We start from the raw sequence: 12,224 nt of genomic DNA on the forward strand, positions 1-12,224 counted from the left end.
GATTGTTGTGATGATGAAGTAAGTCACTCTTTGTCAAGAGAAGAACAATATCTGGCTGGGACAAGGCCCTAGACGTGTCAAGTAGCATTTCAAGCCTTCACAGTTTCAAGCACGGATTACTGCAACGGCTTCCTAACCGGCCGCTTCCCAGCTCCGTCTCCAGCATCCCAGTCTGTCCTCAGATCTTACCATATCACTCCGTGTCGTCTAAACGTGTCCCACTGCGTTCAAGTTAAGGTCCAAAAATTTGCAGCAGAGAACACAGGACCTCTGGCAAGGTGGCTCTTACCTACTTGCGCAGCCTTATCTCATTTCTTGCTCTCCTGTGCGTGCAGGTACACACACATACACACGTGTACACACACACAAACATGCAAACCGTTCTCCAGTCTCCCCGTGACCCAACCGTAGCTCTCCCCGCCCCTCGGCCTTTGCACAGCACTCCTCTCCCGGAACTCCCTGCTCCTCCTCTCCCAGGACAACGGCTCTCTCTTCCTCAAGACAGAGTCAGCTGGGTCCACCACCTCCAGGACACTGGCCCCCCACCCCCACAACCTTCCAGCCTGGGTCAGGGCTCTGTCTTCTGGGGCCCTGCCCTGTCTCCGTCCCTCACAGCTGTGAGCTACTCCAGGACCAGGACTGTGTCCTCTCTCTGCATCTTCAGAACATTCCTTGGAGCCCAGCAGGTGTGGACACGAATGAAGCATGGCTGAATAAATGACACTTTATTGTCTACACCCTGCAGAGATTCCTGTGATCCGTATTTCTCTATTTCCCATTCAACTTAACACCTACCTGTCTTCACCAGGTCCCTGGGACCCTCTGTCTCCTGCCAGCCCCAGAGCCACCTCCCTTCCAAGTCCCTGCTACCCTGCGGCCTTCTCCTGCCTTCTGGGCCTCTCCAAACAGCCTGCTTTCTCCTCACGCTGCTAATCTCCACTGAACTTGTTTCCTTTCTTCCCTCGCTGGGGTCACCACAGGGCTGTCCCTCTCTCCAGGCTGCTGTTGCTCCTGTAATTGCATTCATGCACATGCCTTTTGGAGATGCGTTTGTGGGAAACCCTTTCCGTGGTGCAGTTGTGTGGAGTTGGGTGCCAGAGGGTGAGCGGCCAGAAAGCCCCTGGGGGCTGGGAGGCAACAGAGAGCAATAAACACTCGCCCTGAGAGAACGGCTTGTGCTCAGCCCCCATCACCCCAGGGTAACACCCCAGGGTTCCCCTCGGTGCTGGCAGGGCACCCGAGACCCTTGGGGCTTTTTGCTGGCAGAGAAGGGGGTGTGGGAGGAGGCAGCCATTCTCCTGTGGTGTTGCCCGTGGGACAGAGCCTCCTGAGGCTGCTCCACGGCCCACTGCAGACAGAGAGAAGAAAGGCCTCTCGTGCCCTGGGCGTCAGAGGTCGAGGAGCAAAGGTGACAGAGGGTCCCCTCCTGGCAGAGAGGGGCGCTGGGTGACAGCATTGCCCACAGCCCCAGGCCCTGTGGGAAGGGCTTCAGCAGAGCCCTGCCTGGCCCCTTTTCCTTGTGGGCTGGGGGAGGCAGGAGCAGAGCCACCTGTCTGCCCTCACAGGGCCCAGCGCCGCAGGAAGGTGCAGCCTCAAGCTCCGGACCTGATTTCCAATTGCCAGCTGGTCGTCCCACAGGGATCTCAAACTCAGCATCTTCCTTCCACCTGCCAGCTCCAAAGCTTCAGTGTTCTCTTCTAGATAAAAGGCACCCCCATCCACCCAGCACCCAGTTACCTGAGCCAGAAACCAGGGAGTCTCCTTTGATGCCGTTCTCACCCACCCACATCGAGCTAGTCACCAAGAGTGGTCATCTCTACCTTCGGAACACGGTTCCCACCCTCAGCTGCCTCCCAGGCCCTCTGCCGCACAGCCTCTGGCACTGGACTGCTGTGACAGTCCCTTAATGCGCCCCTGCATTCCCTCTTTCCCAGATCACAGGGTGGCCACCGCGTCTGGAAGCAGAGGCGAGTACAGAATAAAGGTCTGTTGCTCTCACATGACAAGACAGGATACAGCAATGATATCGATCTTTCCAGATTTCCTGGCCTCGCTGCAGTCTCTCCCTAGCAGCCTGAGTGAATTCGCTCACACTCAAATCTGATCTCATCTCTGTCCTGTTACAGTCCTCCCAAGGCTCCCCCTGAACTCAGAAAGAAAAGTCCAGAGGTGCACCTTTGAGGCCTCCGGGGCAAGACGGCTCTCTGCGCATGAAGAAAGGTGGGGGACTTCCCAGCCAGACCTGCTCGAGATCCCTCCTGCTGGGGTTTACTTTCTTCTTTTGACTCTTCGGCAACACCCCTCCTTTAGAAGTCCCCAGATTCCCAAGCAGCTGGAAGTGCCTCCCACCTGGGACATCCCTGGATCTCGCCCAGTTTCCCTGAGAAAATTCCTCTCCAACCTTCCTCCCACCTGCTCAGCAGCGCCGGCCCCTCTGGGAAGGTAGTGACAGTGGCCACTGCCTCCTGTTGCCCTGACCGACTGGAAACAAGGGTCTGGAGGTAGGCCCAGCAATCGGGCCTGGTCTGCAAGCCCAGGGCTGCTGCAGACGCCACGGGGAGGCCCATGTCGGGACCTGGGCCCAACGGAGGGACAGCGAGTCCCCCAGCCTGCACCCCCTGGTGGGCACCCAATTCTCCCTTCACGCTTCTGCCCCCAGTCTCCCCTCCGCTTTGTTTTCAAGGCCCATTCACTGCTTTGATGAAACAGTAACCATTTTCTAGCTGCCCCGTGCTCCTCCTCTCTGCATTATTCATGAGCTCGACTCTGCTACCGACAGGCACAGGCTGATCTCATGCTCCATTCAGAGACTAAAAAGTAAGGCCCTGATGACATGCTGCCCCCTCCCTGTCCCTGCCACCATCCCTTTTCTTCTCTGCCCGTCTCTTAAGTCAAGAGGGTCAAGAAGAGGTTCTGTGATGGCCACACATGCCCTGTGGGGTCACTGGGACCCTTTAGGCATCTGCTGCGTCTCATCCAGACCAGCTGCCTGCTCCGTGGCCCTGGCCCTGCAGAGGGTTGGGGAGGGCTGAGAGATGAGCTTGAGTAGCCCTTTCTGCAGAGTGGACTCAGGTGTCCCCTCCCGCCCACAGCCCTAGGGGCTGCCTTCCAAATGAAGAAGGTCCCTTGGGGACCACTGGGCCTGAGGAGACCAGAAGAACAGGTCCTCTTGGTCCTGTTCCTGCCCCTACCCCCAGGGCTAGGGAGAGGCCACCCCGGGATGGGCTGCTCACTCTGCTGGGCTGGGTTTGCCTCACTCCCTGTACCTGTTCTTGTCCAGTCTTCCCTAATCCATCCCTGGACCCGCCTCCCCAGCCCCAGCGCAGCACTGGGGCACCAGGCAGGTGTGGCAGGCCCTCCTGGAGCAAGGAGGCAGGAGAAGTGCCACCTCCTCCGAGGGTCCCAGCTGTCTGCTCCACGTGGCTTCCCTGGAGGACACAGGCACAGACAGCAGGGTCCAGAGGGGCCCAGTCATGGTAGGTGGGGCAGAGGGTCAATATCATCAAGTAACTGTGCTCCAAACACTTGAGTAATTATCACATTTACCCTTAAGCAACTCTCTGAGGCAGGGCACATATATCCCTCTTCATAGATAAAGAAACAGGCTCAGAGAAGTTAATGTAACCGAAGTTACCCAGCCAGCAGATACCAGGGCCCAGATTCTGGGGCTCCAAAGCACCCCTTTGAGCCAACTCCTGGCAAGGGGGTCTTTTCATAGGCGTGCCCCAGGCTGCCCCCGGTCCTCCCTTGCCACCTTTCCAAGATCTGGTCTAGGAAGGCGTGGGGATGCCACGCCCAGCTGGCTGGGGACTGGTAGCTCGCCTGCCCCAGAAGGACCCAACTGCAAATCAGAAGCACTGGTATCCAGGCAACCAGCCTCCCTGGCTTCAGATAAGCAGGAACAGCTGGGAGCTGCCTAGGCCGGGAAGCTGTCAGTGGGGAGGGAGACTGGGGGAGCCAGCCAGCCAGTCGGTGGTATTTTGAGCCTGTTATTCTCGTCTTCCCAGACCTCGGCTTGAGTTAGGGCTTTTCCCCCAAGCTTGTCCTTGCCACTGCCGCAGGGGAGGGGTCTCCTGGGGCTCTCCCCCGCCCTGAGCCCGGCACAGTTTGGGGGAAGTAGCTGGAAAACAGCTGATGACCCTCCCTCTTTCTGTGAGCAAGGAGGGGAAGTTGGTCACAGGCTGCAAGGTGCTGGGGCCCTGGGGTCATTTAATAAACAGAAGTAGTTGAGGTTCACCTTTCGGGGCCTCCAGGCCTCACTGAGAGGTTTTCCTCTTCTCCTACATTGGGCCAGCCATGCCGACAGGTTCAGCTGAAAGCCCCCAGCCCCGCCCCATGATGGCAGCTGAGGAGGGGGGATGCAGGCACGGTGGGGAGTGGGCTGTCAGACCAGCTAGACCTGCTCAGACCCAGCTCAGCAGATTACAAGCTTGGCCATGCCTGTTTGAGCCTCAGTTTCTTCATCCGTGAAATGGGGATGTTAATACATACCCCACAGGCTGGAGATGGGAAATAAGTGAGAGAAAGCCTGAAAACTGCCCGACACAGTGTCTGGTGCTGTTGGTGCTGGCAGGACCCTTCTCGCTCCTCCTGTCTGGGCCTGCCCCTGCCCAGCCTGGACACCTCTCCCTCATGGGTTCTGTCCTTTCCTGGGCTATTTCTGTCTCCTGCTCTAAAGGTCAGTGCCTTTCCTGGGATAAGGCAGCTGCCTCTTCTCCGCCCCTAAGTGGTATTAGTCCCATGCCCAGGGGACAGTGGTTGCCCTAGATGGCCGCCCCCCCCCCCAACCGCCTTTGCCCAGGACTGGCCGGGACATGCTCACCCCTACTTCTACAGATGCTTCTCCAAGGCTGCTGCTAGGCCCAGAGCGTAGCCATTTGTTGACTGACTCACTGACCGTAGCCAGTGGCCAGAATGTTCCTGACACTCCTCAGCACCAGGACTACGAAGGCTCACTGCTGACCACTGAGGCCTCTCTCCCTGAGTGCCACCTCCAGGCGATGCCCAGGACCTCCACGGGGGCTCATGGGCTTTTCCTACTGGAAGGCTTAAAGGAAAGGACCAGAAGAGACAGCACGCCCACCTTAGATAGGAAGCCATCACCATAAGCTTCAGGATTCCACTCCCCTCTTCTCTCCCTCCTCCCCACCTCCAGCTGCTACCCCTCCCCTCTACCTGCCCTGACGTCTGGGGTCTGTGACTAGGAGGCTGGCAGGAGGTGCGTAGTCTGGAAGCTCCCCTCCTCAGGCAGCCAGCAGGCTGGCCTAGCACTAAAGGTGTCCCCACTCCCCAGCATCAGTGCAGACCAGCAACCCTGCATTTTAGGGGCGGGGGGAAGAGAGACGAGCCAGTGAGTGATACACCCCTGAAACAAGAGTCAGCCCTGAAACTGACCATTCCTGCCCACCTCATCCTAGGTGCGACCTCACCTGAGGTCAGTAAAGGGAAGGCAAGAGGATGGGGCTACCCAAGGCCTGGGCTGGGGCAGGAGTGCTGACAAGCACAGTGGAGGTCTCATCAGTGGCCCCAAACCCAGGAAATGCAGCCTCCGCCCAGCTAGAGTGGGGGTGGGGAAGGCAGCAGCTCCCAGCCAATTTCTCCCCTTCTTCTTGGCACCCCTAATCTCCTCTCCCTCCCCTCACTTATCCTCTCCAGCAGCAGAGTTTCCTGGAGAGGAATGGGGACACAAAAGCAGGATAAACAGAACTGAAGGGGGCTTGGGAGGAGCATTCCAGAGCTAAAAATAACAGGGTCAGCTGGCTGGAAGAGCAAGCCAGCCTCCAGCCCCTCCTCACCCCCCCCCCCACCCCAGGGTGACCCCCCCCCCCCCGCCCCCCTCCCCACCCCCAGCTCTCAACTGGACCTCTAATCCGGGAAGTCTGGAATGCGAATCCACACCCAGGGTCCCCTTCCCAGACCCTGTGCCCAGGGGTGGGGCCACAGCCAAGGGAGGTAGGGAGCCCACCCCCCCCCCAGGCCCTCCCGCTCCATGGCACCCTCTGGGCAGCTCCAGTGGGCCCACAGCTCAACCGCTGACCCTCCCTCCTGCCTTCTCTATTATTATTTTTTTGGACAAAATAGAATTTTGCAGTCTTATCAGCAAAGGCAGGGCTCCTTCACACCAAGAAGGATCTTGTTCTCCCGACAGGCACACCTCCCTCACTGGGGAGCAGTTCTACTCCTACAGATGATAAGGGAGTGGGAGCACGGAGGAAAAAGACAATTCCAGGAGAAAACTCAGTATCAAGCACCTACTATGTGTTAGGACTGTGCTAGGCCTGTCCTGTCCATCATCTCATTCCATTCCATCCTCACAGGAAGTAGGTATTCTTATATCCCTATTTTCCAGAGCTGCAAAGTAAGAACTAAAGTCATCAGAGGTCCCCCAGATAGGAGTGGCGGCCCCATCACCCGGGGCTGCCTCCCCTAGGGGCTGGGTTCTCCGGTCCCAGAGTTGCACTAGAGGCCAGCTCTCCCCCGGCCAGCACCTGGGTTGGGGTGGGGTTGGGGGGTCACTGCAGCAGCTGAGACCAGCTCTGGAGCAAAGCAATCTTGCCTGCCAGAGTTCAATGCCTTCTGGAAGCAGCCACAGCCGGGGCCAAGCAGCCTGTGTCTTGGCCTCTGTGGGCCCCTGTCCCCGAAGACTCCCAGGTGGCGATTTCTCTCCATCTAGGGGCACTGCTGCTCTTCTGCTGAGGCTGCGGGGAGGAGGGGCAGGAGCTGGGGCTGCCCGGATGGCTTGGTCAGGAGAGCCCTTCCTCACACCCAGGACGCCCTCGAGGAGTCCCTACAAGAGGCCAGCCTGCGAGTGGAGGAGTGTCGGGGAGCTCAGCCGGCTCCAGCAGCCCCACAGACTGGAGGACGCCCTTTCCTGAAAAGCCGAGAGCCCTTGGACAGGCCTGCGCAGCATCCGCCTCGCTGCCCCGCCCACGCCGGGGTTTGCTCTTCCCCTGGCCATGGGTGGGAGGAAACAGGCTGTTAAACCCAGAGCAAGCAGGGCAGGCTTAGCTGTGACTGAGCCGCTGTCTTCAGCCGGCCAGCAGAGGGGTTTTTGTGCAGGCCATGGGAGGCCGCTGCTGTCCTCCTGAGAGGCAGGGAAGCCGAGGATGGGGTCTTCACAACCACAGGAGTTCAGTCTCTATGTCCACTGGCTCCCAGGTCGGGGATGCCCCAGCCTCCTGCCAGCCTCTGCTTGAATACATCTAGTGATGGGAGGCTCATCTCTGTGAGAAAGCTCTGATGATTAGCAAGCTCTTCCTTGTGTTGAGCTGGGCCCTCCATACCTGTGCCTGTCATCACCTGGTTCTGCCCTCGTGGGCCCTTTCTGCAGGAAGGCCTTTCAAAGGCAGAGCCCTGTCTTGTGGACGACTGGGTCCAGGTGCACTTTCCAATACGAGAATTGGAGGACAGCCACGGAAGGAACCAGATGATTGAAAACCATGCTGCCCTGGTGGACAGTAATGCCTCCCAAGCTCTGCTCCTGGGACATCACGTCCCAAAGACCCCTGCAGGAGGGGCGCCATTCACACAGGGCTCTTCATTTAATGAGCAGGAGAGGAACCCTTTACGGGCCAGCCCTGCAGGCTCTGGAGGAAAGGTCCTCACTTGGCCAATAAATACCAGGTCTGTCTTGGACAGCGGCTGGACATCGCATTGTTTACCAGGTTTATTGGATTCCTCAGGCCAGAAACCTGGGCGGCCCAGAGACTCGCCCCACTGCCTCCCCACCCCAACAGGTCTCTCAGCCCCACCCCCAGCCAGGCCTCATTTCCACCCACAGTTCTCCATCCTTATGGCTACCACCCTAACCTGCGTAAGTGCCCCTTACCTCCCACCTCCTAACTGTGCCCTCTACTTCCGGATCCTGCTTTCCACCCCACCCCCAATTCACTCTCCACCCAAAAGCGGGGTCATGGGTCAGATCCTGTCATTCACCCGTGGAGATCTTACGATGGTTGTCAAAGCACTTCGAATCAAAAACAAACTTCTCACCATGGGCTACAAGGCCCTTCAACACAGGGTTCTGCCCCACCTCCCTGATCACTGACCTCCCAGGAGCATGCCAAGCTTTTCTCTGCCTCAGGGCCTTTGCACTTGCTGGTCCTTCTCCCTGGAGCATCATTCCATTAGCTCTTTACATGCCTGGCTCCTTCTCAACCTTCAGGCTTCAGCTAGAATGTCACTTTCTCAGAAAGGCCTCCCCTGACTGCCCTATCGAAATTAGATTCCTTTTTTTACTGTCTGTTATAGGCCTTTGTTTTCATTTCATGTATATCACTTATCGTGTATTTACTCACTCATTCTATTCATTTATGTTACTGTCGTCTACTACACTAACAGGTAAGCTCCATGACAATGGGGACCCAGTTTGTCTTGCCCGCTGCTGTACCTGTTGCGTCCCACACTGGGCCTGGCACCACAGGGAATATTTGTCGGATGATAAATAACACTCTTGCCCTTGTCCCATCTACACGGGTATATGGAATCCAGCCCTCCTCGGGGCTGGAGAGAGAGATGGACATGAGAACCACCCCCAGGCCTCCTGAACCCCATCAGAGGAGGGATGCATTTAAGAAAAACTGACCAGTTCTCAAGGTTTATCTGCTCGCTCATTCACCTATTAATTCCTTTAGCAAAAACCCAGTGCTTCTCGATAGCCAGAAACTCTCCCAGGGACTGAAACTTTAGTAGTGAACAATACGGCCGAATTCCCCACTTCAAGGACCTTACACGCGCACAACTAACATTGGATCATAAACAAGGAAACAACAAAACAGCTACAGCTGGTGGAAAGGGTGCGGCCAAAACTAAAGCTGGGTCTTGGGAGCAGAGTTCGAGTGAGGTGGTCTTTAGAGAAGGAGGTGGGGGGCGGTCTGTGGATCGTGAGCACAGGGCAGGCCTCCACCTGCACCAGCTCCCCTCACCCCCACCTCCATCTTATCACCAGGTATCAAGATGTTCTGGAAGGAAGGTGGAAGGAGCCAGTGAAGGGTACCCTTGGCCGACTAGTTCCCCAGAGAAATGACACAGGCAGCTGAGTCCCTGTGAAGCTCTGGGTCCACTGAGCCCTTGAGAAGCCCCGGGCAGTCAGCCCCATAGAGGAGAGCTGCAGATTCCTGCATGAGGTCAGCACTTCCGCATTCTCCGCATTAAATACCCATCCGGTGGATCCACTGACTTCAAAGGAGGGGGCGCCTGCAAACCCACACCCTCACGGGTACAAGTGTTTTATGGTGCAGTTAACAGGGCTCCACCCTGACACGGTTTGTCAAAGGAACTCTGCAGTGAGTAAAAGCAAAATAGAACTGCGGTAAATTTGTGATACCCGATTTAGATGCTAAGATGACCGAAAAAACAAAACAATCATGCTTCTAGGTGGCAAAGTTCAGTAAGAGGCATGTCTGCGAGTGGCTTTGTCTGGCAAGGGGCTCCTCGGTGGGGTTCTTCTAGGGGATGGTATGTATTTGGGTAGAGCACAGCTCTCTCTCTTATTTGTTTCACACGCTTTCTTATCTCTCCCCTTTTCACTTATTCATTCATCAAACTTGGGCATCCCCACCATGATCCAAGTCCGTGGTAGGCTCTGGGCTGGGGAGAAGCTGGACAAGAATGGTACAGGGGAGTCCTCTTCTCAGATGGTCAAGTCGCTATTTTCTGCCTTGGGGAGCACAGCGCCACCTACCTGCTGCCCTGGGAGGCGTCTTAGACGCCTCCAGTGCGCCAGCTTCTTCCAACAAAGCACCAGATGCAGTCACTTCTACCTCTTTAATAGCGTTGATCTCCTCCCCACCTCCTACCGGTGCCCTGGGTCAGCCCATTGTCCCTCTCCTGGCCTGCTGCCTAACCCTCCCCCTAGCCCCTCGGTCCCACCACCTCATCCACCCTCCACTGGCCCTCTGTAGGCACAGCCATCTTTAACAAACCAATCTCGTCTCGCCAATACCCCCCAAAGGCCCACAGGCCTCCGACAACCTGTCCCATCCGAGGCCAGGCCTATCTGGCCTCCTGGCAGCCCCTCCCTCCACGCTGGACTGGATGTAGCGTGTGGTTCCAGAGGTTCCAGCGCGCCTCCCTGGACCCTGTGCCCCTGCAGAGCACAGCACGGTGCCTAGAACACGGTGGCCCTGGCTGGTGACACGCTGGGCCAAGGCGACCCGTCAGATTTTTCCTCCTCAGCAAGCTGGGTAACCATGTGGTGGCAGACGAGGCCCCGCGGAAAGAGCCAGCAAGCGCCGCCGGGCGCAGGCAGCAGCTGGTGTCGCCATGGCAACCGTGGGCAGCGCCACACGGGGCCTGGCCTTTTCACTCTGCCTTTTTGGCAGGCTTGCCCAGCCACCCCGAAGCCGGTTCACCCAGGCGAGCCAGGGCCTCGCCCCTGCCCCCCACCGCCCTTCTGTCCTCTTTGGCCAGCTCTTCCTCCCCCACCCCTTCCTCCCCCTCCTCTTCCTCCCAGCCGCCCTCCCTCCTGCAGCCTTTGCCAAAGCGCCGGGAGGGAGAGCTGGGCCAAGGAAGGACTCAGATTTTCAATTCTAAGCAGATTTCCCCTCCACAGGCAGCGAGCCCTTTCATACATTTTTTCCCTATTATCATAAACGCAGGAACTTGCATTAGGATGAATGAGCAGAAACCCTGTCTTTGTCAGAGCCTTGGCAGAACGCCAGGCATAGAATGACTAAAACATTCGGAACTAAATGGAGCCGGAGAGGGGGTGGAGATCCCTCCTTGGTGAGAAATGGAATGGGGGGGCCTGGTCTCTGATTATAATAATAGTGTTCGCCATGTGCCCAGACTCCGTGCCAAACCCTTCGCACAGATTCTTGTTTAATCCTCACAAAATTCCTATGTCCTATTTACCCCTCCATATTTAGAGATGAGACAGAATCGGGGTATCAAGGAACAGGCCCAAGATTACACAGCAAATGAGTGAAGGAGCAGAATGTGAACCCATAAACTCTGAAGCCTGGACCACAAGTTCAAGGTCACCTTCCTGAGGGCTGGTTGATGGTTCTGCAACCAGTTCCCATCAGCCAGACCCTCCAGACCCTCCGCCGACACGGCCCCTCGCCTCACCCCAGCCTCCTCTCAATAGCTCTCCTTTATTTCCATTTTTCAGTGTAATTTTGCAAATCAGACTGATTTATCCACTTGCTGCCCCCAGATGAGCTATAGATGGGAGACCCCCAGATAAAGCCCTTCAAGGTCCAGCCGAGGTTGTTGGTGCTGCCTGGAGGGCAGAGACTTTGCTCTACAGACTTTCATGTCACGTGTTTGTCTCCAGTGTACACACTCTGACGCACAGCCAGTGCTCAGCAGATGCCTACTGCGTGATGTGCTGAATGTGCCACATCTCCCCTGCCAGATGCACGGTCCACCCTTTTCCACCCTTTCTGTGCCCCGGAGCCTGACCTCTAAGGACTGTGTCACAGAGCTCTCTTGCTCTCTGGCTTCTGGTTGGATGCAGCCAAGCGGATGATGCAGCAAGAGGTAGAGGTGGGAGGAGAAAGTGATGCGGGTCTTTATCCTCCACTCCCTTCCCTGCTGGACCATGGGTTGGCAGTGGCTGCTTCCCTCTACCGAAGGCCACAGCCCCCGTCCTACCGTCCTCTCCTACAGCTCAGCTCGGCCACACTCTCTCAGGCCCACCCCTCCCCTGTCGTGAGCCCTGGGCTGCTTCGCCATCCCTGGTTAGTTCTCCTCACCTTGTTACATCTTTAGAAACAGTGCTCTCACGGGGCTCCCCCGTCGCCCTGTCTGAGCGTGCAGTCTTCTGCTCCCTTCCACGACACAGTCAGACGCAAGTTCCTGCCCTCTTGTAGGTGGCAGGGAGACAGAAGTGAACTAAGCAGACAAAATCCCTGCCCTCGTGGGGCTGGCGCGGAGGGAGACGGACAATGAGCAACCCGACAGAAAATGCACCGTGTTTGGAAGTGAGAGGTGCTGAGAATGAATGAACGCATGGATGAAAGAATCGATGAGGGCAGTCATTCAGACGTCATGGCTAGACTTTAGAGATGATCTAGTCGAAACCCCTCACTGTGCAAATGAAGGAAAGGAGGCCCAGAGAGGATGCCTAAGGTCACACAGTGAACTATGGGTAAAAGCTGGGTGGACTCCAGCCGTCCTTGACTCTGCCATGGCCATGGCCAGTGGGGTGCAGCTCAGCCCATGAAAGGAGGGGAGTAGGAGATGCAAAAACCTTTGAATTTCCTTCTGGTTCTTTCCGT

General features: G+C 57.1%; 1 long non-coding RNA gene across 1 annotated transcript in view; it reads right to left on the reverse strand.

The window, feature by feature from the left end:
- Positions 1 to 11,781, reverse strand: part of LOC124231113 (uncharacterized) — a 51,186-nt gene extending 39,405 nt beyond the window's left edge. The window contains exon 1 of the long non-coding RNA XR_006886385.1: positions 11,700 to 11,781. This is a non-coding gene — a long non-coding RNA (uncharacterized LOC124231113). The remainder of the gene's footprint in view (positions 1 to 11,699) is intronic.
- Between the last annotated feature and the right edge of the window lie 443 nt (positions 11,782 to 12,224).

Source organism: Equus quagga, chromosome 20 (assembly GCF_021613505.1).
Source record: "Equus quagga isolate Etosha38 chromosome 20, UCLA_HA_Equagga_1.0, whole genome shotgun sequence".
Classification (NCBI taxonomy): domain Eukaryota; kingdom Metazoa; phylum Chordata; class Mammalia; order Perissodactyla; family Equidae; genus Equus; species Equus quagga.